Source organism: Electrophorus electricus, chromosome 6 (genome assembly GCF_013358815.1).
Source record: "Electrophorus electricus isolate fEleEle1 chromosome 6, fEleEle1.pri, whole genome shotgun sequence".
Taxonomy (NCBI): domain Eukaryota; kingdom Metazoa; phylum Chordata; class Actinopteri; order Gymnotiformes; family Gymnotidae; genus Electrophorus; species Electrophorus electricus.
In genome coordinates, this window is record NC_049540.1 from 3,617,733 (window position 1) to 3,642,225 (window position 24,493).

At 39.6% G+C, this 24,493-nt stretch overlaps 8 non-coding genes and 1 pseudogene across 8 annotated transcripts; all 9 read right to left on the reverse strand.

The window, feature by feature from the left end:
- Positions 1-534: 534 nt before the first annotated feature.
- On the reverse strand, positions 535-608 carry trnat-agu. The gene has a single exon. It is a non-coding gene; the product is annotated as a tRNA-Thr (tRNA).
- A 1,783-nt stretch (positions 609-2,391) lies between these two features.
- Positions 2,392-2,481, reverse strand: trnar-ucu. Its single transcript is given in 2 exon segments — positions 2,392-2,427; positions 2,445-2,481. It is a non-coding gene; the product is annotated as a tRNA-Arg (tRNA).
- A 2,470-nt stretch (positions 2,482-4,951) lies between these two features.
- trnar-ucu lies at positions 4,952-5,041 on the reverse strand. The gene is given in 2 exon segments: positions 4,952-4,987; positions 5,005-5,041. It is a non-coding gene; the product is annotated as a tRNA-Arg (tRNA).
- A 613-nt stretch (positions 5,042-5,654) lies between these two features.
- On the reverse strand, positions 5,655-5,728 carry trnat-agu. The gene has a single exon. It is a non-coding gene; the product is annotated as a tRNA-Thr (tRNA).
- Positions 5,729-7,511: 1,783 nt separating this feature from the next.
- trnar-ucu lies at positions 7,512-7,601 on the reverse strand. The gene is given in 2 exon segments: positions 7,512-7,547; positions 7,565-7,601. It is a non-coding gene; the product is annotated as a tRNA-Arg (tRNA).
- Positions 7,602-8,214: 613 nt separating this feature from the next.
- Positions 8,215-8,288, reverse strand: trnat-agu. Its single transcript has one exon. It is a non-coding gene; the product is annotated as a tRNA-Thr (tRNA).
- Positions 8,289-10,071: 1,783 nt separating this feature from the next.
- trnar-ucu lies at positions 10,072-10,161 on the reverse strand. The gene is given in 2 exon segments: positions 10,072-10,107; positions 10,125-10,161. It is a non-coding gene; the product is annotated as a tRNA-Arg (tRNA).
- A 613-nt stretch (positions 10,162-10,774) lies between these two features.
- trnat-agu lies at positions 10,775-10,848 on the reverse strand. The gene has a single exon. It is a non-coding gene; the product is annotated as a tRNA-Thr (tRNA).
- Positions 10,849-13,677: 2,829 nt separating this feature from the next.
- LOC118240074 lies at positions 13,678-19,770 on the reverse strand (annotated as a pseudogene).
- Positions 19,771-24,493: the final 4,723 nt, after the last annotated feature.

Here is a 24,493-nt window from a genome sequence, read left to right on the forward strand (position 1 = left end):
AGGTAACACTGGAACTTGAACATAGGACCTCCCATTTAATACACCTGTTAAGTCACAGCACACTTTTGATCAAGACAATGCAGGATCTTTGATGAGTACTTTCACCTTCAATACTGGCAAGAAACGCAAGTTTTCCAGTGAAACCAGTGCAGAAAAACTCATTTGGATTTTGTGCAAATGTCACAGAATCTACCCATAGCATTAAATCAGAAAAAAAGGCTGTGACAGCATTCGAAAGCCAGGCAAATAGACTTTCATGCATCTCATGTAAATACCAACCTTAATGATTAATATTGCCTGATATATAATAATAATACATGCCCTTGCAGATTTTTCCACAGAGCAATGGCACAGCTGAAATTTGAATGCTGCACCTAATATTTAAGAGGCATGCATTATCATAAACTAAGATCTCCCACCCTGTTATAGGGAGTATCACTGTGTCTTTGATGTGCCCTCTCCATACTTGCAACTAAGGTCACCTGAATTGTGAGTATGAATCTGGAGACCTAACAAAGATTATCATGATGTAAGAGGTACCGCTGGGAGTTGAACCCAGGACTTCCTGTTTACTAGACAGGCGCTATGACCAGCTAAGCCACGGCACCTTCTCGATGAGCTGGTTGAACAAATTGCAACAAATACAAGTTTCAGATTGACTGCCATGCAGAAAAATTCATTTGCATGTTGGGCAAACGTTACAGCATCTACCATTAACTGTAAATCATTTAAAAAGCAGTGACATATTGCATTAGTCTCTCAGCTCTAATTAATCTGCAGACTTGAAGGAGGTTTCAAACCATTGGTATTAATCAAGACAATTATGTATTAGCAGCACAAAAAAAATCAAGCAAAGTGTTTCTGCACATATCTAAAAAACTGACAAGTAATTGGTAACTCCAAAATATGCTGCCAGCATATTTGCTACTTTATTAGGCAGGTACTGGTTCTTAGAGAAAACAAGCCATAAGAGACCCACAGAAAAATGAAAGAATGACATACACGTGTTAAACTTTGTCAGACAACAGTGGGAGTAGCAAGGAACAACAGCTTTCAAGGTCCTCCAGAAGAGATACGACTGGTGGAACTCAAACCCACAGCCTTTGAATGATTTCGAATTTGAGCCTAGAAGCCCAACGCACTATTCATTGTGCCAACCAGCCTAGAAAACTTAGTTTTTGACACTCATTCAAAAAAACTAATTTGGATTTTGTGCAAATGTCACAGAATCTACCCATAGCATTAAATCAGAGAATAGGCTGTGACAGCATTCGAAAGCCAGGCAAGTAGACTTTCAAACATCTCATGTAAATGCTAACCTGAATGATGAATTTTGCCTGATATATACTCATATTGGCTGTTGACTTGAAGGAGCATTCAGAACCCTGGTGCATATTGGTGTTAAGCAACACATTTATGAAATACCACAATACAAATAAATCAAATCAAATCGCATCTGCACCTATATAAAAAACTCACAATTATTTGGCAATTTGACAGTGTGCTAGGACGTCCCTCTCTTTGCTAACCTTTTTCAAAATTAAAAAACATGTAGGAAAGCAAGCATCGGAAATCAATGAGTAGACTTGTCGACAGGCAGTCTCTCTGTAATTGATTTACACTTGTTAAACATTACCAGGCACTGGTGGTATTATCAAGGAACAAGGAATTTCAAGTTCCTCCAGAAAAGCAGCATCTCTGGTGGCACAACCTTTAAAGCTGAGTCTGGAAGTCAAATGCTCTACTCATTGCACCACAGAGGCTATGTGAGACAAAGTTTGCAGTGTCAATTGGCACTCTGAGCCTTAGCTTCATGCCCTAGCAGATTTTTTCACAGAGCAATGGCACAGTTGAAATTTGAATGCTGGACTTAATGTTTAAGAGGCAGGCACTATCATAAGCTAAGATCACGCACACTGTTATAGGGAGTATCACTGTGTCTTTGATGTGCCCTTTCCCCCTCCATACTTGCAACGAAGGACACCTAAATTTTGAGCATTCACTTGCATGTTGGGCAAATGCTACAACATCTACTATTAATGGTAACTCATGGAAAAAGCAGTGACATGTTGCATTAGTCTTTCAACTCTAATAAGTCTGCGGGCTTGAAGGACGGTTCAAACCATTGCTATTAATCAAGACAATTATGTATTAGCAACACAAAAAAAAAACAAGCAAAGTGTTTCTCCACATATGTAATGAACTGACATTGAATTGGCAATTCGAAAATATGCTGCCAGCATATTTGTTACTTTATTAGGGATCTACTGGTACTTTGAGAAAACAAGCCACAAGCGACCTACAGCAAACTAACATAAACTTGTTATATTTTGCAACACAAGTGTGGGATTAGCAAGAAACAAGGGCTTTCACGATCCGCCAGAAAAAAGCTGACTCTGGTGGGACTCGAACCCACAATCTTTGAATGGCTTCTAACCCTAACCTAGAAGTCCAATGCGCTATCCATTGCGCCACAGAGCCTAGGCATACCAGTTTTTGGACTGTCATTCATGATTGTGAACCTGAACGTTACATTCTATAAAGTGTTTCCGTAAGGTAAAGGTAACACTGGAACTTGAACATAGGACCTCCCATTTAATACACCTGTTAAGTCACAGCACACTTTTGATCAAGACAATGCAGGATCTTTGATGAGTACTTTCACCTTCAATACTGGCAAGAAACGCAAGTTTTCCAGTGAAACCAGTGCAGAAAAACTCATTTGGATTTTGTGCAAATGTCACAGAATCTACCCATAGCATTAAATCAGAAAAAAAGGCTGTGACAGCATTCGAAAGCCAGGCAAATAGACTTTCATGCATCTCATGTAAATACCAACCTTAATGATTAATATTGCCTGATATATAATAATAATACATGCCCTTGCAGATTTTTCCACAGAGCAATGGCACAGCTGAAATTTGAATGCTGCACCTAATATTTAAGAGGCATGCATTATCATAAACTAAGATCTCCCACCCTGTTATAGGGAGTATCACTGTGTCTTTGATGTGCCCTCTCCATACTTGCAACTAAGGTCACCTGAATTGTGAGTATGAATCTGGAGACCTAACAAAGATTATCATGATGTAAGAGGTACCGCTGGGAGTTGCACCCAGGACTTCCTGTTTACTAGACAGGCGCTATGACCAGCTAAGCCACGGCACCTTCTCGATGAGCTGGTTGAACAAATTGCAACAAATACAAGTTTCCGATTGACTGCCATGCAGAAAAATTCATTTGCATGTTGGGCAAACGTTACAGCATCTACCATTAACTGTAAATCATTTAAAAAGCAGTGACATATTGCATTAGTCTCTCAGCTCTAATTAATCTGCAGACTTGAAGGAGGTTTCAAACCATTGGTATTAATCAAGACAATTATGTATTAGCAGCACAAAAAAAATCAAGCAAAGTGTTTCTGCACATATCTAAAAAACTGACAAGTAATTGGTAACTCCAAAATATGCTGCCAGCATATTTGCTACTTTATTAGGCAGGTACTGGTTCTTAGAGAAAACAAGCCATAAGAGACCCACAGAAAAATGAAAGAATGACATACACGTGTTAAACTTTGTCAGACAACAGTGGGAGTAGCAAGGAACAACAGCTTTCAAGGTCCTCCAGAAGAGATACGACTGGTGGAACTCAAACCCACAGCCTTTGAATGATTTCGAATTTGAGCCTAGAAGCCCAACGCACTATTCATTGTGCCAACCAGCCTAGAAAACTTAGTTTTTGACACTCATTCAAAAAAACTAATTTGGATTTTGTGCAAATGTCACAGAATCTACCCATAGCATTAAATCAGAGAATAGGCTGTGACAGCATTCGAAAGCCAGGCAAGTAGACTTTCAAACATCTCATGTAAATGCTAACCTGAATGATGAATTTTGCCTGATATATACTCATATTGGCTGTTGACTTGAAGGAGCATTCAGAACCCTGGTGCATATTGGTGTTAAGCAACACATTTATGAAATACCACAATACAAATAAATCAAATCAAATCGCATCTGCACCTATATAAAAAACTCACAATTATTTGGCAATTTGACAGTGTGCTAGGACGTCCCTCTCTTTGCTAACCTTTTTCAAAATTAAAAAACATGTAGGAAAGCAAGCATCGGAAATCAATGAGTAGACTTGTCGACAGGCAGTCTCTCTGTAATTGATTTACACTTGTTAAACATTACCAGGCACTGGTGGTATTATCAAGGAACAAGGAATTTCAAGTTCCTCCAGAAAAGCAGCATCTCTGGTGGCACAACCTTTAAAGCTGAGTCTGGAAGTCAAATGCTCTACTCATTGCACCACAGAGGCTATGTGAGACAAAGTTTGCAGTGTCAATTGGCACTCTGAGCCTTAGCTTCATGCCCTAGCAGATTTTTTCACAGAGCAATGGCACAGTTGAAATTTGAATGCTGGACTTAATGTTTAAGAGGCAGGCACTATCATAAGCTAAGATCACGCACACTGTTATAGGGAGTATCACTGTGTCTTTGATGTGCCCTTTCCCCCTCCATACTTGCAACGAAGGACACCTAAATTTTGAGCATTCACTTGCATGTTGGGCAAATGCTACAACATCTACTATTAATGGTAACTCATGGAAAAAGCAGTGACATGTTGCATTAGTCTTTCAACTCTAATAAGTCTGCGGGCTTGAAGGACGGTTCAAACCATTGCTATTAATCAAGACAATTATGTATTAGCAACACAAAAAAAAAACAAGCAAAGTGTTTCTCCACATATGTAATGAACTGACATTGAATTGGCAATTCGAAAATATGCTGCCAGCATATTTGTTACTTTATTAGGGATCTACTGGTACTTTGAGAAAACAAGCCACAAGCGACCTACAGCAAACTAACATAAACTTGTTATATTTTGCAACACAAGTGTGGGATTAGCAAGAAACAAGGGCTTTCACGATCCGCCAGAAAAAAGCTGACTCTGGTGGGACTCGAACCCACAATCTTTGAATGGCTTCTAACCCTAACCTAGAAGTCCAATGCACTATCCATTGCGCCACAGAGCCTAGGCATATCAGTTTTTGGACTGTCATTCATGATTGTGAACCTGAACGTTACATTCTATAACGTGTTTCCCTAAGGTAAAGGTAACACTGGAACTTGAACATAGGACCTCCCATTTAATACACCTGTTAAGTCACAGCACACTTTTGATCAAGACAATGCAGGATCTTTGATGAGTACTTTCACCTTCAATACTGGCAAGAAACGCAAGTTTTCCAGTGAAACCAGTGCAGAAAAACTCATTTGGATTTTGTGCAAATGTCACAGAATCTACCCATAGCATTAAATCAGAAAAAAAGGCTGTGACAGCATTCGAAAGCCAGGCAAATAGACTTTCATGCATCTCATGTAAATACCAACCTTAATGATTAATATTGCCTGATATATAATAATAATACATGCCCTTGCAGATTTTTCCACAGAGCAATGGCACAGCTGAAATTTGAATGCTGCACCTAATATTTAAGAGGCATGCATTATCATAAACTAAGATCTCCCACCCTGTTATAGGGAGTATCACTGTGTCTTTGATGTGCCCTCTCCATACTTGCAACTAAGGTCACCTGAATTGTGAGTATGAATCTGGAGACCTAACAAAGATTATCATGATGTAAGAGGTACCGCTGGGAGTTGAACCCAGGACTTCCTGTTTACTAGACAGGCGCTATGACCAGCTAAGCCACGGCACCTTCTCGATGAGCTGGTTGAACAAATTGCAACAAATACAAGTTTCCGATTGACTGCCATGCAGAAAAATTCATTTGCATGTTGGGCAAACGTTACAGCATCTACCATTAACTGTAAATCATTTAAAAAGCAGTGACATATTGCATTAGTCTCTCAGCTCTAATTAATCTGCAGACTTGAAGGAGGTTTCAAACCATTGGTATTAATCAAGACAATTATGTATTAGCAGCACAAAAAAAATCAAGCAAAGTGTTTCTGCACATATCTAAAAAACTGACAAGTAATTGGTAACTCCAAAATATGCTGCCAGCATATTTGCTACTTTATTAGGCAGGTACTGGTTCTTAGAGAAAACAAGCCATAAGAGACCCACAGAAAAATGAAAGAATGACATACACGTGTTAAACTTTGTCAGACAACAGTGGGAGTAGCAAGGAACAACAGCTTTCAAGGTCCTCCAGAAGAGATACGACTGGTGGAACTCAAACCCACAGCCTTTGAATGATTTCGAATTTGAGCCTAGAAGCCCAACGCACTATTCATTGTGCCAACCAGCCTAGAAAACTTAGTTTTTGACACTCATTCAAAAAAACTAATTTGGATTTTGTGCAAATGTCACAGAATCTACCCATAGCATTAAATCAGAGAATAGGCTGTGACAGCATTCGAAAGCCAGGCAAGTAGACTTTCAAACATCTCATGTAAATGCTAACCTGAATGATGAATTTTGCCTGATATATACTCATATTGGCTGTTGACTTGAAGGAGCATTCAGAACCCTGGTGCATATTGGTGTTAAGCAACACATTTATGAAATACCACAATACAAATAAATCAAATCAAATCGCATCTGCACCTATATAAAAAACTCACAATTATTTGGCAATTTGACAGTGTGCTAGGACGTCCCTCTCTTTGCTAACCTTTTTCAAAATTAAAAAACATGTAGGAAAGCAAGCATCGGAAATCAATGAGTAGACTTGTCGACAGGCAGTCTCTCTGTAATTGATTTACACTTGTTAAACATTACCAGGCACTGGTGGTATTATCAAGGAACAAGGAATTTCAAGTTCCTCCAGAAAAGCAGCATCTCTGGTGGCACAACCTTTAAAGCTGAGTCTGGAAGTCAAATGCTCTACTCATTGCACCACAGAGGCTATGTGAGACAAAGTTTGCAGTGTCAATTGGCACTCTGAGCCTTAGCTTCATGCCCTAGCAGATTTTTTCACAGAGCAATGGCACAGTTGAAATTTGAATGCTGGACTTAATGTTTAAGAGGCAGGCACTATCATAAGCTAAGATCACGCACACTGTTATAGGGAGTATCACTGTGTCTTTGATGTGCCCTTTCCCCCTCCATACTTGCAACGAAGGACACCTAAATTTTGAGCATTCACTTGCATGTTGGGCAAATGCTACAACATCTACTATTAATGGTAACTCATGGAAAAAGCAGTGACATGTTGCATTAGTCTTTCAACTCTAATAAGTCTGCGGGCTTGAAGGACGGTTCAAACCATTGCTATTAATCAAGACAATTATGTATTAGCAACACAAAAAAAAAACAAGCAAAGTGTTTCTCCACATATGTAATGAACTGACATTGAATTGGCAATTCGAAAATATGCTGCCAGCATATTTGTTACTTTATTAGGGATCTACTGGTACTTTGAGAAAACAAGCCACAAGCGACCTACAGCAAACTAACATAAACTTGTTATATTTTGCAACACAAGTGTGGGATTAGCAAGAAACAAGGGCTTTCACGATCCGCCAGAAAAAAGCTGACTCTGGTGGGACTCGAACCCACAATCTTTGAATGGCTTCTAACCCTAACCTAGAAGTCCAATGCGCTATCCATTGCGCCACAGAGCCTAGGCATATCAGTTTTTGGACTGTCATTCATGATTGTGAACCTGAACGTTACATTCTATAACGTGTTTCCCTAAGGTAAAGGTAACACTGGAACTTGAACATAGGACCTCCCATTTAATACACCTGTTAAGTCACAGCACACTTTTGATCAAGACAATGCAGGATCTTTGATGAGTACTTTCACCTTCAATACTGGCAAGAAACGCAAGTTTTCCAGTGAAACCAGTGCAGAAAAACTCATTTGGATTTTGTGCAAATGTCACAGAATCTACCCATAGCATTAAATCAGAAAAAAAGGCTGTGACAGCATTCGAAAGCCAGGCAAATAGACTTTCATGCATCTCATGTAAATACCAACCTTAATGATTAATATTGCCTGATATATAATAATAATACATGCCCTTGCAGATTTTTCCACAGAGCAATGGCACAGCTGAAATTTGAATGCTGCACCTAATATTTAAGAGGCATGCATTATCATAAACTAAGATCTCCCACCCTGTTATAGGGAGTATCACTGTGTCTTTGATGTGCCCTCTCCATACTTGCAACTAAGGTCACCTGAATTGTGAGTATGAATCTGGAGACCTAACAAAGATTATCATGATGTAAGAGGTACCGCTGGGAGTTGAACCCAGGACTTCCTGTTTACTAGACAGGCGCTATGACCAGCTAAGCCACGGCACCTTCTCGATGAGCTGGTTGAACAAATTGCAACAAATACAAGTTTCCGATTGACTGCCATGCAGAAAAATTCATTTGCATGTTGGGCAAACGTTACAGCATCTACCATTAACTGTAAATCATTTAAAAAGCAGTGACATATTGCATTAGTCTCTCAGCTCTAATTAATCTGCAGACTTGAAGGAGGTTTCAAACCATTGGTATTAATCAAGACAATTATGTATTAGCAGCACAAAAAAAATCAAGCAAAGTGTTTCTGCACATATCTAAAAAACTGACAAGTAATTGGTAACTCCAAAATATGCTGCCAGCATATTTGCTACTTTATTAGGCAGGTACTGGTTCTTAGAGAAAACAAGCCATAAGAGACCCACAGAAAAATGAAAGAATGACATACACGTGTTAAACTTTGTCAGACAACAGTGGGAGTAGCAAGGAACAACAGCTTTCAAGGTCCTCCAGAAGAGATACGACTGGTGGAACTCAAACCCACAGCCTTTGAATGATTTCGAATTTGAGCCTAGAAGCCCAACGCACTATTCATTGTGCCAACCAGCCTAGAAAACTTAGTTTTTGACACTCATTCAAAAAAACTAATTTGGATTTTGTGCAAATGTCACAGAATCTACCCATAGCATTAAATCAGAGAATAGGCTGTGACAGCATTCGAAAGCCAGGCAAGTAGACTTTCAAACATCTCATGTAAATGCTAACCTGAATGATGAATTTTGCCTGATATATACTCATATTGGCTGTTGACTTGAAGGAGCATTCAGAACCCTGGTGCATATTGGTGTTAAGCAACACATTTATGAAATACCACAATACAAATAAATCAAATCAAATCGCATCTGCACCTATATAAAAAACTCACAATTATTTGGCAATTTGACAGTGTGCTAGGACGTCCCTCTCTTTGCTAACCTTTTTCAAAATTAAAAAACATGTAGGAAAGCAAGCATCGGAAATCAATGAGTAGACTTGTCGACAGGCAGTCTCTCTGTAATTGATTTACACTTGTTAAACATTACCAGGCACTGGTGGTATTATCAAGGAACAAGGAATTTCAAGTTCCTCCAGAAAAGCAGCATCTCTGGTGGCACAACCTTTAAAGCTGAGTCTGGAAGTCAAATGCTCTACTCATTGCACCACAGAGGCTATGTGAGACAAAGTTTGCAGTGTCAATTGGCACTCTGAGCCTTAGCTTCATGCCCTAGCAGATTTTTTCACAGAGCAATGGCACAGTTGAAATTTGAATGCTGGACTTAATGTTTAAGAGGCAGGCACTATCATAAGCTAAGATCACCCACACTGTTATAGGGAGTATCACTGTGTCTTTGATGTGCCCTTTCCCCCTCCATACTTGCAACGAAGGACACCTAAATTTTGAGCATTCACTTGCATGTTGGGCAAATGCTACAACATCTACTATTAATGGTAACTCATGGAAAAAGCAGTGACATGTTGCATTAGTCTTTCAACTCTAATAAGTCTGCGGGCTTGAAGGACGGTTCAAACCATTGCTATTAATCAAGACAATTATGTATTAGCAACACAAAAAAAAAACAAGCAAAGTGTTTCTCCACATATGTAATGAACTGACATTGAATTGGCAATTCGAAAATATGCTGCCAGCATATTTGTTACTTTATTAGGGATCTACTGGTACTTTGAGAAAACAAGCCACAAGCGACCTACAGCAAACTAACATAAACTTGTTATATTTTGCAACACAAGTGTGGGATTAGCAAGAAACAAGGGCTTTCACGATCCGCCAGAAAAAAGCTGACTCTGGTGGGACTCGAACCCACAATCTTTGAATGGCTTCTAACCCTAACCTAGAAGTCCAATGCGCTATCCATTGCGCCACAGAGCCTAGGCATATCAGTTTTTGGACTGTCATTCATGATTGTGAACCTGAACGTTACATTCTATAACGTGTTTCCCTAAGGTAAAGGTAACACTGGAACTTGAACATAGGACCTCCCATTTAATACACCTGTTAAGTCACAGCACACTTTTGATCAAGACAATGCAGGATCTTTGATGAGTACTTTCACCTTCAATACTGGCAAGAAACGCAAGTTTTCCAGTGAAACCAGTGCAGAAAAACTCATTTGGATTTTGTGCAAATGTCACAGAATCTACCCATAGCATTAAATCAGAAAAAAAGGCTGTGACAGCATTCGAAAGCCAGGCAAATAGACTTTCATGCATCTCATGTAAATACCAACCTTAATGATTAATATTGCCTGATATATAATAATAATACATGCCCTTGCAGATTTTTCCACAGAGCAATGGCACAGCTGAAATTTGAATGCTGCACCTAATATTTAAGAGGCATGCATTATCATAAACTAAGATCTCCCACCCTGTTATAGGGAGTATCACTGTGTCTTTGATGTGCCCTCTCCATACTTGCAACTAAGGTCACCTGAATTGTGAGTATGAATCTGGAGACCTAACAAAGATTATCATGATGTAAGAGGTACCGCTGGGAGTTGAACCCAGGACTTCCTGTTTACTAGACAGGCGCTATGACCAGCTAAGCCACGGCACCTTCTCGATGCGCTGGTTGAACAAATTGCAACAAATACAAGTTCCCGATTGACTGCCATGCAGAAAAATTCATTTGCATGTTGGGCAAACGTTACAGCATCTACCATTAACTGTAAATCATTTAAAAAGCAGTGACATATTGCATTAGTCTCTCAGCTCTAATTAATCTGCAGACTTGAAGGAGGTTTCAAACCATTGGTATTAATCAAGACAATTATGTATTAGCAGCACAAAAAAAATCAAGCAAAGTGTTTCTGCACATATCTAAAAAACTGACAAGTAATTGGTAACTCCAAAATATGCTGCCAGCATATTTGCTACTTTATTAGGCAGGTACTGGTTCTTAGAGAAAACAAGCCATAAGAGACCCACAGAAAAATGAAAGAATGACATACACGTGTTAAACTTTGTCAGACAACAGTGGGAGTAGCAAGGAACAACAGCTTTCAAGGTCCTCCAGAAGAGATATGACTGGTGGAACTCAAACCCACAGCCTTTGAATGATTTCGAATTTGAGCCTAGAAGCCCAACGCACTATTCATTGTGCCAACCAGCCTAGAAAACTTAGTTTTTGACACTCATTCAAAAAAACTAATTTGGATTTTGTGCAAATGTCACAGAATCTACCCATAGCATTAAATCAGAGAATAGGCTGTGACAGCATTCGAAAGCCAGGCAAGTAGACTTTCAAACATCTCATGTAAATGCTAACCTGAATGATGAATTTTGCCTGATATATACTCATATTGGCTGTTGACTTGAAGGAGCATTCAGAACCCTGGTGCATATTGGTGTTAAGCAACACATTTATGAAATACCACAATACAAATAAATCAAATCGTATCTGCACCTATATAAAAAACTCACAATGCCTCAGAATGCCACATCCTGTAAAGTGTTTCCATAAGGTAAAGGTAACACTGGAATTTGAACATAGGACCTCCCATTTACTACACAGGTATGAAGGCAAGTTAAGTCACAGTACACTTTTGATCAAGACAATGCAGGGTCTTTGATGAGTACTTTCACCTTCAACAATGGCAGCAAATGCAAGTTTTCGATTGAAACCAGTGCAGAAAAACTCATTTGGATTTTGTGAAAATGTCACAGTATCTACCCATAGCATTAAAAAAGAGAATAGGCTGTGACAGCATTCGAAAGCCAGGCAAGTAGACTTTCACCCATCTCATGTAAATGCTAACCTGAATGATGAATTTTGCCTGATATATACTCATATTGGCTGTTGACTTGAAGGAGCATTCAGAACCCTGCTGCATATTGATGTTAAGCAACACCTTTATGCAATAGCACAATACAAATAAATAAATCAAATCGTATCTGCACCAATATCAAAAACTCACAATTATTTGGCAATTTGACTGTGTGCTAACACGTCCCTCTCTTTGCTAACCTAATGACTTGGAGAAAGAGCAGTTACTGGTTCAAAGAGAAAGCATGCCATAAGAGACCTATAGGAAAGTTAAAAATTAAAAGGCTGAGATGAGTAGACTTGTCAATAGGCACTCTCTTTGTAATTGATTTACAATTGATAATCATTGCCAGGCACTGGCGGTATTAGCAAGGAACAAGGAAAAGTAGCAACTCTGGTGGCACAACCTTTAAAGCTGAGTCTGGCAGTCAAATGGCCGACTCATTACACCAGAGAGGCTAGGTAAGACAGAGGTCGTACTGTCAATATATGCCCTAGCAGATTTTTCCACAGAGTAATGGCACAGATAAAATTTGAATGCTGCACCTAATATTTAAGAGGCATGCATTATCATAATCTAAGATCTCCCACCCTGTTATAGGGAGTATCGCTGTTTCTTTGATGTGCCCTCTCCATACTTGCAACTAATGTCACCTGAATTGTGAGCATGAATATGGAGTCCTAACAAAGATTACCATGATGTTACCATGATGTAAGAGGTACCGCTGGGAGTTGAACCCAGGACTTCCTGTTTACTAGACAGGCGCTATGACCAGCTAATCGACGGCACCCTCTCGATGAGCTGCTTGAACAAATTGCAACAAATACAAGTTTCAGATTGACTGCCATGCAGAAAAATTCATTTGCATGTTGACCAAATGTCACAGCATCTACCATTAACTGTAAATCATTTAACAAGCAGTGACATATTGCATTAGTCTATCAGCTCTAATTAATCTGCAGACTTGAAGGAGGTTTCAAACCATTGGTTTTAATCAAGACAATTATGTATTAGCAGCACAAAAAAAAAATCAAGCAAAGTGTTTCTGCACATATCTAAAAAACTGACAATGAATTGGCAACTCCAAAATATGCTGCCAGCATATTTGCTACTTTATTAGGCAGGTACTGGTTCTTAGAGAAAACAAGCCATAAGAGACCCACAGAAAAATGAAAGAATGACATACACGTGTTAAACTTTGTCAGACAACAGTGGGAGTAGGAAGGAACAACAGCTTTCAAGGTCCTCCAGAAGAGATATGAATGGTGGTACTCAAACCCACAGCCTTTGAATGATTTTGAATTTGAGCCTAGAAGCCCAACGCACTATTCATTGTCCCAACCAGCCTAGAAAACTTAGTTTTTGACACTCATTTATTATTCTGTGCCAGAATGCCACATCCTGTAAAGTGTTTCCATAAGGTAAAGCTAACACAGGAATTTGAACATAGGACCTCCCATTTACTACACAGGAATGAAGACCAGTTAAGTCACAGCACACTTTTGATCAACACAATGCAGGGTCTTTGATGAGTACTTTCACCTTCCACAATGGCAGCAAATGCAAATACGACTGGTGGGACTCAAACCCACAGCCTTTGATTGATTTCTAATATGACCCTATATGTCCATTACGCTATTCATTGTGCGTAAGAGACTGCTCTAGAATCTCTCTCTGTTTTCTTCCACTGTCCTCACCATCTTCTCCAGCAGCTCTGAGACCTGAGACCCATCCCCACACTCCTTAATGTTGAGTCAGTGAAACACATTCCTGCATTTCTCCACAAGTGTCTGGATCTCCTGTCTTCCTGACTGAATGAATTGTTCAGGGTTTTTATCTTCCTCTGTAACAGTAAAAAGGATCATGGTGTTTCTCCAACATCTCTCTCCAAAAATCTCCTCCATTTTCTTCAGCATCCCTCTCTCCTCTCCTGCAGGCTGTTTCACTGGTATGACTAGGAGGAAGGCGTGGGGTCCTGGGGCAGACAGGCAGACACAGAGTTGCACGTCCTGTCTTACTTCCTTCAGAGAGGGTTCAGGGCAGAACCAGTCAGGAGTGTCCACCACAGTCACCTGTCTTCCAGCAACCTCCTCCTGTCTGCTCTCACTCTCCTGGATCACTGTAGATGTACCAGCCTGGTTTCTCTCCTCTCTGCCCAGGATGTTGTTTCCTGCTGCACTCTTCCCAGACCCAGTTCTCCCCAGCAGCACCAGCCTGAGTTCTGGTACAGAAACCAGCACTGAAGAGTCTGGACTTGAGGATTCTCCACCCACTGGAAAAGAACAAGAATTTACCAAATTTAATCAAATAATTTTGTATTACATTCTGGTGATTGTGCAGTTCAGAGAAAATACTAAAGCTACTATATGAAAGTCTATTAATCACTTACTTGCTGGATGTCCCTAGATACTGATTCTCCTCCTACATGATGCTGCTGAGTCTGGAGTCTCTCCACTCACTATAATAAAGCAGAACCAGGCAGAATGGGAAACACATTTTCTTCAAAAGTTAGAGTTAGCAGAGAACTGACATTATGAAGATAATCTGTTTATATTTTACAAAATGATTTTATTGCTTAAAATAGTGTAATATAGCATTTTGAGGAACCATGAAACCGCTATGTTTTAATTATAAATTAATTACTTTTTGGTACCTGCAAACTACTGCTGTGTCTTCTCCTGACTGGGACTGATGAGTCTGAATCTGTCCTCTCCTGCTGCTGTTTGCTTCTCTCCTCTAGAAGTCTTTTTCCTCCACCTGTTTGTCTTTCTCTTCAAGCTGTTTGTTCTTTTCTGCCAATTCATTTTTCTGTTGTTCTAGTAGGATCATCATCTCCTGTAGTTGTCGTTTCTTCTCCTGCAGTAATTTCTCCAAAGTTTCCAGTTGCTTTTTACTGGTTCCTGCCTCTCTGAGTGTTTTCTCCAGTAGTCGCTCTTTCTCCTTGAGCAGTTCATTTATATAATTTATATAAATGTGACATCTACTAAGGACTGCAGAGAGGCAGTGGGGGAAATCTCGCATAGATTCAGACCTCAGCTCATACAGGTCTCTCCTTTCCAAGTTCTCACTGGAAGTAACATCTGCAAAGTCATCCTACTACAGAGAAAAATTTGAATCATCAGCATCCAATCCACGCAAGCTCTTCACTATTTTTTCTTCTCTTCCTGAATCCTACCCCTCCCCCTCCTTCCTCATCTCTTACTCCAGAGGATTTCATCACCTTCTTGGAGGAGAAGGTTGCAGCAATCCACCAGTCCTTTTCCTCTGTTCCTACTTCTCCAACCAATGTGCATTCCCCAACATCCAACTCTCTGACTGTAATGATGAGCAGTAAGGAGGTGGACGCATGTGAGGAGAAGAGCAAGATTTAACTGGGACAAATCCAAAATCAGAGTCATTATCAAAGTCCAGGGTCAAAGAGCCAACACAGAGAGCACGGGGATACATTATAAATGGGACAAGGGATAGAATAACGAGTAACAAAACAAAGAGGCTAGAACTAAACACACAGAAGCAAACTGGGGAGCAGGTTATAACTTAAAAAAGGAAACATGGAGGCTAGCTGAACACAAAGACACAGAGTACAAAGAAACCACCATAAGAATAAACATGCAAATGCAATGAACCAACCGCATACAATAATTCAAAGACCAGCCAAAACACAGGGAACAAGACATGGTCTTAATACATGAATTAATGACGGACAGGTGTGGACACTCAAATGAAGGGTGGAGAAAACGAAACTAAGGCATGGAACCAGGGAGTGCAGGAAAACAGAAGACAGGGAAACCATGACAATAGGGATGCCAGGAGGGTGGCCATTCATGACACTGACTTCTTTTTCTCCTCTCTCTTCAGATGAAATTCTTCAACTCCTGAGTTCCAGCAATCCATTGGATCCAATTCCTTACACTCTGTTCCAGACAATCGCAAGAAATCTGTTTCCTTTCATCTCTGTCATCATCAACAACTCCTTATCTTCTGGAAACGTGCCAACTGCATTCAAAACTGCCAGGGTGGTACCAATCCTCAAGAAGGCCAACATTACCAACTACAGACAGGTATCACTTCTCTCTTTCCTCTCAAAAACCCTTGAATGAACAGTTTATAATCAATTGTCTCTTTTCCTCACCCAGAACCAGCTGCATGATCCCAATCAGTCTGGCTACAAATCAGCACATTCTACAGAAACGGCCATCAAAGTAGTGATGGAAAAACTTTATGCTGCTAAAGCAGCCAAACAGTCATCTGTTTTGATTCTTCTAGACCTTCCAGCAGCCTTTGACACAGTGAACTACAACATTCTTCTTTCTGATGGTGTGACTGGCTCTGCTTGGAGATGGTTTCAGTCCTATCTGAAGGGACGGTCCTTTCAGGTGACATGGAGATGATTCACATCCAAACCATGTAGACTCTCCACTGGTGTTCCACAGGGCTCAGTATCTCTTTGTATACTCATTCTCTTGGTGATGTAATATCTTCTCATGGTTTCTTCTACCACTGCTATGCTGATGACACTCAATTATTTCTTTCTTTTCCACCTTCTGACACACAGGTCTCAAGACATATCTTAGGGTTCTTGACTGACATCATGTCATGGATGACAGCCCACCACTTGAAGCTCAACCCCAGTAAAACAGAGCTTCTGTTCATCCCAGGTACTCCCAACCCTTACCATGACCTCACAGTTTCCTTTGAGAACTCCTTGGTATTACCATCTGAAGCTGCCCATAGCCAGGGCATAACTTTGGACAAGCAGTTGTCGTTCTCAACTCATGTTTCTTATCTAACCTGGTCTTGCAGATTTCTCCTTTGTAATATACTAAGGATTCCACCCTTTCTCTCACAGGAAGCTACCTAGGTGCTTGTTCAGTCTCTTGTGATCTCAAAGCTAGACTACTGCAACTCGCTACTTGCTGGTCTTCCTCAATGAGCCATCAAACCTCTACAACTTGTCCAGAATGCAGCAGCATGACTGGTCTTCAATCTTCCGAAGTTTACATGTTACTCCACTGCTGCGCTTCCTTCATTGGCTCCCAGTAGCTACACGCATCAGATTTAAAACCTTGATGCTTGCCTACAAAGTCAAAAAATGGACCAGCCCCTTCATACATGAGGTCAATGGTCAAAGCCCAATCTGTACCTGGAGTACTTGAAGTACCTTGCTTCAGGACTCATGGACGACAAGCATCGAGACTATTTTCTTTCCTGGCTCCAAGATGGTGGAATGAACTCCCACTTACTGTCCAGACAGCAGAGTCCCTTGCAGTCTTCAAACACAGACCCATCTATTTGCATAATATTTAAACTGACACAAAGGTAGACACAGTTCTAAATAACCTGAGAACAAAAACAGCAGACAGAGAGTGGAAAAAAAAGATAAAAAGGGAATCAAAAACACTAGAAATCACTCAGTATGCTTAGCCTTATCAGAAACAATACAACAGAGGGATTATATAGAAGAAAGGGATTAAGGAGAAAAGGAAGAGAGGGATTAAATAGGAAGATAGTAGGAAGTGAGCCAGTTGCAGAGTCTGAATTAGTATTTGGGAAATAATGAATGAGGTGGGTGTGGAGTTTGTTTGGTTGTTCTGGTACTGGAGTGATTTGTGGACATGACATTATCATGGTCTGTAAAAATAAAAGGGATTTAAAAATAACACGTGCAGCTCAATTTATCAATAAAATCAACAGTTTATGGGAAACTTTATACTGTAACTGAAGTTGGAATATTCAGGTTGTTTCTATACATAATTAAATGTGTGTTAGTGGTGTTAATGGTGACAGGGCGAGCCATGGCAGGGTGCGTGACATGGCACAGAGGCAGTCTGCAGCCAGAAAAGGGAGATGATTAAATGAAATCACTGTGTAATGATGTTCTACACACACAGTTTGTTTGTCATATTGTTAATAAGATATAATCTACTGGTAATTGAATTCTGGCTCTGACTGCTCTTATTATGGCTCTGACTGCTTTCACTGACCGGTTGTGTAGGACATCTTTTGACAAAAAAAGCACTAATATCCATCTGCCTCTATGTTTTTATGCTTTCTATATCGCCTATTTTGGCATATTGGCAGTGCCAAACAACAAAGACATAAATTGCTAAAATTTAGTTACTTCAGTGGATAATGTTACTCTTAGTAATTTCTAGGGTTTGCTAGGATAGCTAGCTGAGTAATGCTAGTTAACTAGCTTGTTTGTACATATGGTATAATACCAATTTATGTTCCCCTAATTACATATGTTAACAATCACTCACCCTATTACATGTTACTGAACTGCACAAACAAAATTGTAGATTGTTGTGTTTTAATGTTAAAGAGACATTAAAAATGTGTTAAGTCAGCTATCGTTATTTTAAATTTTGTTTTGGCTAAAAGTGGCTGTATTGAAGTCCAGTCACATGAGCCTGGTGGCACTATGTGTGCACTGCAGGCAGTCTTGAGGTAGAAGACATATAGATATAGCAGTGAAGTTCAATTAAGATGATGCTGGAAAATCGAAAGTTAGCTAATGAAGTGACACTTCTGTGCCAAGGCCAATCAGATTCCAATTGGTGCCAATTCCCCTGTGGTGCCACCTGTAGATGCACCACTGTTGGGCCAGATTGGCTAATCTTGTTTCTAATCATAGGCTGTTAGATAATAAAATGTCATTAAGCAAACTTATAGACCTGTTCATTTGAGGCCTGCTGTGTTTACCTGTTTTGTAGCACAATTACTGGGCAATTACTGGGCAAAACAATTTTACTTTACATGTACAGTGCCCACCACTGCGTGCTGCACCTCATTTACCTGACCAGAACTGTGAACATATATTTATCACATTTATTCCTGTTAATGTCTCGAGATGAAACCACTGATGAAGATGATGATAATGGCTTTATGTAGAATGGAGCTACAGATTACTTACCTTCCCATACTAATACTGTAAACTCCAGTGTTCTGTCTCCACTGATGACCTGACACAGATAGTTTCCTTCAGCTGACCATCTGCTGTAAGGAGATGGGATCTCAGCTGTAAGGAGATATTTCCTCCGTGCAGCTCCTGAGTGAACAGACTCACTCTGCCCCTCCCCTCTGTCACCTGTCTGTTCTTATAGAGGCAAACACAGTCTGTCTCCTTAAACCACCTGATCTCCATGGAAACAGCACTTGTTTCAGGAGAAAGGTAACAGGACAGTGTGACAGCAGAGCATGGCTGAGGGTCCAGAACACAAGGACCAAGGACTTTAAAGTCATCTGTGTAGGAAAATACACACACACACACACACACACACACACACACACACACACACACACACACAGAGTCTTTCTTGTCTCTCTTCACAAAAATAGTATAAACAGAATGATGTAACGTTATACAATACAAAACCTAGTCGAAGTTTACACATGTAGGCTACTATTTTACAATATATTGATAAATCTCTGGAACTTTGACTTACTTTTCCTTGTATCTGCCATTTCATGCCCTCTTGTAGGTTCAAACTAAAAAATATCCCAGTGGGGGGTGGTGTATGTGAGTAAAGAAGGAAGGGAGGAATAGAAGGGCCCAGACAAAAATATGGGTCTTTAGAAATGCCTTAATGAATTACATCAATTACATGAGTATAGTCATTTGGTTATACAGCTACACATACAAAGAAATCCATATAATCCTGATTGCAATTTCTCTGACCTTTGATGTTCTTCTTATAGTCTGATGTCATATGTGAATAAGATTATATCTGCGCAGATCTTTGTCTATTGTCACATCTAATGATCAAGTGTCTCTCCATTTTGCAATCCACGGAGGAAGCAAACTGGGCTTTCGCTTTCACAAAGTGCTTTGGTGGGTCAGACCTTCTAGCCAATACACATTTCTCCACTCTGTTCATGTCTCAGCATCAGTCAGGCAATATCGGGTTTCAGATCGGACTTGTTCTCTGTTTACATTATTCAGATTTTTTTTTGTTAGAAGAAAAAAAAATCAGCAAGTATTATTTCATGTCAACTCCCACATTGTGTCCTATTTAATATTTTTATTTCTTGCAGTTGTCACGGACTGCTCCTCTCATGTGGTCTGGCCGGCTGCTTGTACTGGGAGTTGGCAGTTGGCTGCTTGTACTGGGAGTTGGTAGCTCAGTTGTTAAGGTACTTGACTTTTAATCAGAAGGTTCCTGGTTTAAGCCCTGCCACTGTAGGGCTCCTAAGCAAGACCCTTAATCCTCAATTGCTCAAGTTGTACTCACTCATAATTGTAAGTTTCTTTGGATAAAAGCATCAGCTAAATGATGTAATTGGGAAGTTGTTGATCTCTTATCTGTAACCACACACCTGCACGTGGTTTAGTGTTGTTTGTTTGTATGTATTTAAACCCCTGCTGGTGTTTGCAATATTCTCGGCAATTGTTCGTGTTCACCTCTTCAATGTTGCGCGTATTTGTATCCAGGTTCACTGCTTGTGTTATATGTGAGTGCCGTTGTCCTCTCCATTTGTTAATAAATTTCTGTCTACATCGATGGCATCTGTGCGTCCTGCTCCTCACTCTGCAGCACTCGGGCCATTACAGCAGTACACTGGGAATCAAATTTCTATATTTTTTACATTATGTCTTCATTACTGACATTACTAAATTAATCTGCATTTCTGTTAAAAAATGGGTATAAATGAAGAAGCACCAAGCCCATATTCTCCACTATCGTAGAGACTGTAAATCAAAACCAGTAACAGGCTCAAAAATACAATCAGAGGGGCTAACCATAGGCCAAAAATGTTCTCTGCAACATTATGTGGTTAAAAACAGTTCCAGCTGTTATGATCTAGTGCATCAGTAACAGAAGTTATGAAAATGAATTAGCAACTAACAGGTAGGCAGTAAGACTTATTGTGCTTGTAGTACACAAGTTCAATTCTCACAGTGTCATTATTGCTAAAAAAAAAAAAAAAAAAAGAAGAAATGGGAAGAAATGTGGTTAAAAATGAAAGGAAAGCAGAAATCAGAAGCAAAACCAGAATGCTTGAAAATGTGAATGTTGACAGTTTTTAGCTTTTTGGTACAGAATCTCACAAAGTAAGTCAAGCAAACATCCTTTGCAGTGTGTATGTGTATTTAATCAGTGTTTGTTTTTCTTTAGTGAGACAAAATTTGTATTGCTTTAATAATTTACAGTACACAATAGCAAAAGGAATAAACATGTGGTGCTGAAAGGGTAAACAAAACATTTTACAGTATATATAAATTTACAGCATGTTGTCACGATCAGTCCCTCCCAGCCTCTGTGTTCCCTGTCTTGTGTTTTTTAGTTCCATTCCATAGTTTCGTTTTCTCCTCCCCTTGTTTGATTATCAACACCTGTCCCTCGTTTAGTTCATGCATTTAAACCCTGTCTTGAGGCCTGTGTTTTGGCTGTTCATTGAATGCTTATTGCATATGGTTATGTTCCTTTGTACTCCCTGCCTTTGTGTTTATCCTAGCTTTTGTATTTCTTAGCCCTGAGTTTTTCCTAGCATCTTGTTATAGCCTGATTCCCCTGTTTCCCTTCCTGTGTTTGTTTTATCATGTATCCACGTACTCTCCGTATTGGTAGTTTAACCCTGGACCGTTATACCGACTCTGATTCTGGATTTTCCCTGAATAAATCTCGCTCTTCTCCGTACGTGTCTGCCTCCTTACCGCTCACCATTATACATATAGATTTCTGTGTGCAAAATGAATAAAACGTGACATGTAAGCTGCAGTTGTAACAGTGTGATAACAGTATTTCAATGGGTGTCATTTCCAAACTCATAAGACAAATCTGGAAAAATTATTGGTCTTCAAAAAATACTGATTGTGGCCAAAATCAGTATGTAGTATACAGTATGTTACCAAAATTAAACTCTTGTGCACTGCATCCTAAAATGCAGAACTGCTATTACCAGCATTCCTATTAAAAAAAAAAAAAAAAAAAAAAAAAAAAGGATAAATAAATAAGGCGAATATGATGAAAGCCAAAAACATAAATAGTTTAGCTGGAATTATTGTTTCTGCAAGAATCATCACAAGCAACATATCTGAGGTTAGTGAATGTTACTTCTTACAACATACATGGTATGAGTTTTGACACAAAACATAGATCTTATCTCCTCTTTCTGCAAGTTTACAGACTATGGACACAAGCGCTATGCACTGAAATAGATCTCGAGACAGAGATATGGTGGTGTTTACTTTTAGCCTTATAGAGCTTGTCAAAGACACAAAAACCTGATCTTTTTTCAAAACACCCTGTCACAAAGCTTCACAGAAATATACAGGAGTTATTCTTTTGTGTCATCCTATCATTTTCCCCTTAATTGACTCTGCTTAAGTATTTAGCAATAACTTTTTCCTACACTTACAAAATTGTAAGTGAGAGTGGGTTTGTGACACTGATATGGTTGTAGTGATTTTTCTCCTTCCTTCTAATGTACAAATTAAGGAGCAAGAGTAAAGGTAATTAAAGAACTACGTCTGATTACAAAATGAAACAACTTAATTTTGTGGTAACACCTCATTGTAATGAATTAGTAATTAATCATGATTAGCTTTTACTTCATAATTGACTAATCAACAAACCAAATATTAAAGTTCTTCATTATTAGTATCTTTATTAACAAATGGATTCCTATGCGTATGCTGGTGATGGTGGGGTGAATGAGATTCATCCTTCTTCATCAGCTGGGTGGGACTGAAGCCACATCTGGACTGGATCCACACTGCTGGAAAATCTGATTCCAGTTTGTTTGTCTATGCTGGGAGCAAGATATCCTGACCCACTCACATTCCATTCACACGCATCAGTAACACTTGATAAAACAGTCAAGTGATCAGCTCTGTGTGACTGTGGGAATAAAATACTCATGAAGTGTAACAAACCGGGTTAATAAAGATTAATGACCTTTATCATCTCTGCTATTACCAGCAGACTAACTTAAGGTGCTAATAATAAATAACTTAAATATTTAATCTGTTCATGAATAGTCTATGAAATAAAAGTTCATAAAAGCCTCATAAGCTGTCATTATTATCCTGTGTGCAGGAGCATCTCCCTCCTAGACTCTTCCCTGTGTGGTTTTGTATGTGTATGGGTATACAGGTATGTAGGACTGGCTGCAGTCACCGGCCAATAGGAAGCATTTGTTAGTGAAAGGAAACCAATAAGATGGCTCTGGAGACTTCTCCTCATTTAGTTATTTAACCACATTCATTATTAAAATATATACTCTAGTCTGAATATAGTTCGCAGCACACCTAAATGACATTAAGAACAATGAATACCTGGTACAGGTGTATTGGGAGTTGGTTAGACTGGGTTCAGAAACATTGGATTAGAGTAATAATATTTCTCTCTGCCCATCTTTTTCCACTGTGAACCACACTCTTCCTAAGGATGAAGATGATTTTGACTGTGACTTCCTCAGTATGACTTCCAAGTTCAGTATGGTGAGGTGAGGGGATGGGTGTGTGAGAGAGCTCCTGAGAGAGTACACACATAGAAATCAGGAAACAGCTCCTACACACTCTTCTCCATGTTGATGTATCCTAGAGAAATCAAATATAAGCAGAGATTTATCCTCTTTGGCTGACTTGGAGAAAGCAGGATTTCTTCTGAGAATGGCACTATGCTGCCTAGTATGTTAGCACCATTTTTATTTTATAATATAAAAGTTTAAAATCTTACATCTGGATATTTTTCCAATTAAACATTTATTTTAAACATTTATTTTGCTGTTGCATGCTTAGTCCAGGCTCTGTGAGCCCTTGTGCTACACCTCACTTCTGTGCTGCGAGGGTGTCCATGTTTATACACATCCCCTCCCCTCTCCAGTTTTCCCCTTCAAATCTGTCTCTCTCCCAAAGCTCCTCTTAGCCATTACAGTTCCTCCCTGTTTTCTGGTTTTAGTTTGGTTTTCCCCAGTGCATCGGGGCTGCCATTCTTCCTGTGGCATTCTTGGTTCTCACTTTTCCCATGCTCGGCGTGGTGTTTAGTTTTTTCCTCTAGTTTTGTCCTCCTCCATTCCTTTGAAGGGCGATATACGTGCAGGTAGTTTTATAGCTGTCTAGTGGGTATTTGTTTACCTTGCAAGAAAACGGCTTCACTCCCCACCTTTGGATATTTACTTTTCTTGTTTTATCAGTTCTACAATCTAACTGTTTCGCACATTGTTTTGCACAGTTTCATGTACTATGCTACTCTCTTATTCTCCATAATGTTCATCACGCACTAAAGAGTGTATGTGGTCCCATGTTCTCCTTTCATGACTGGAACCAGTCCTTAACCCTCTGAGAGAAACCCTTGGCTCCCCCTTCTGTTCCTTACATTTCTCTCATAAACCTCCTCAAGAACTGAATCAGTCTCTCTGAGCTTTAACAGCCTTTGTTTCAGTGTCTCCATCTCTGTCTTTCTCCTCCATCTGCCTGCTAAACTCCTC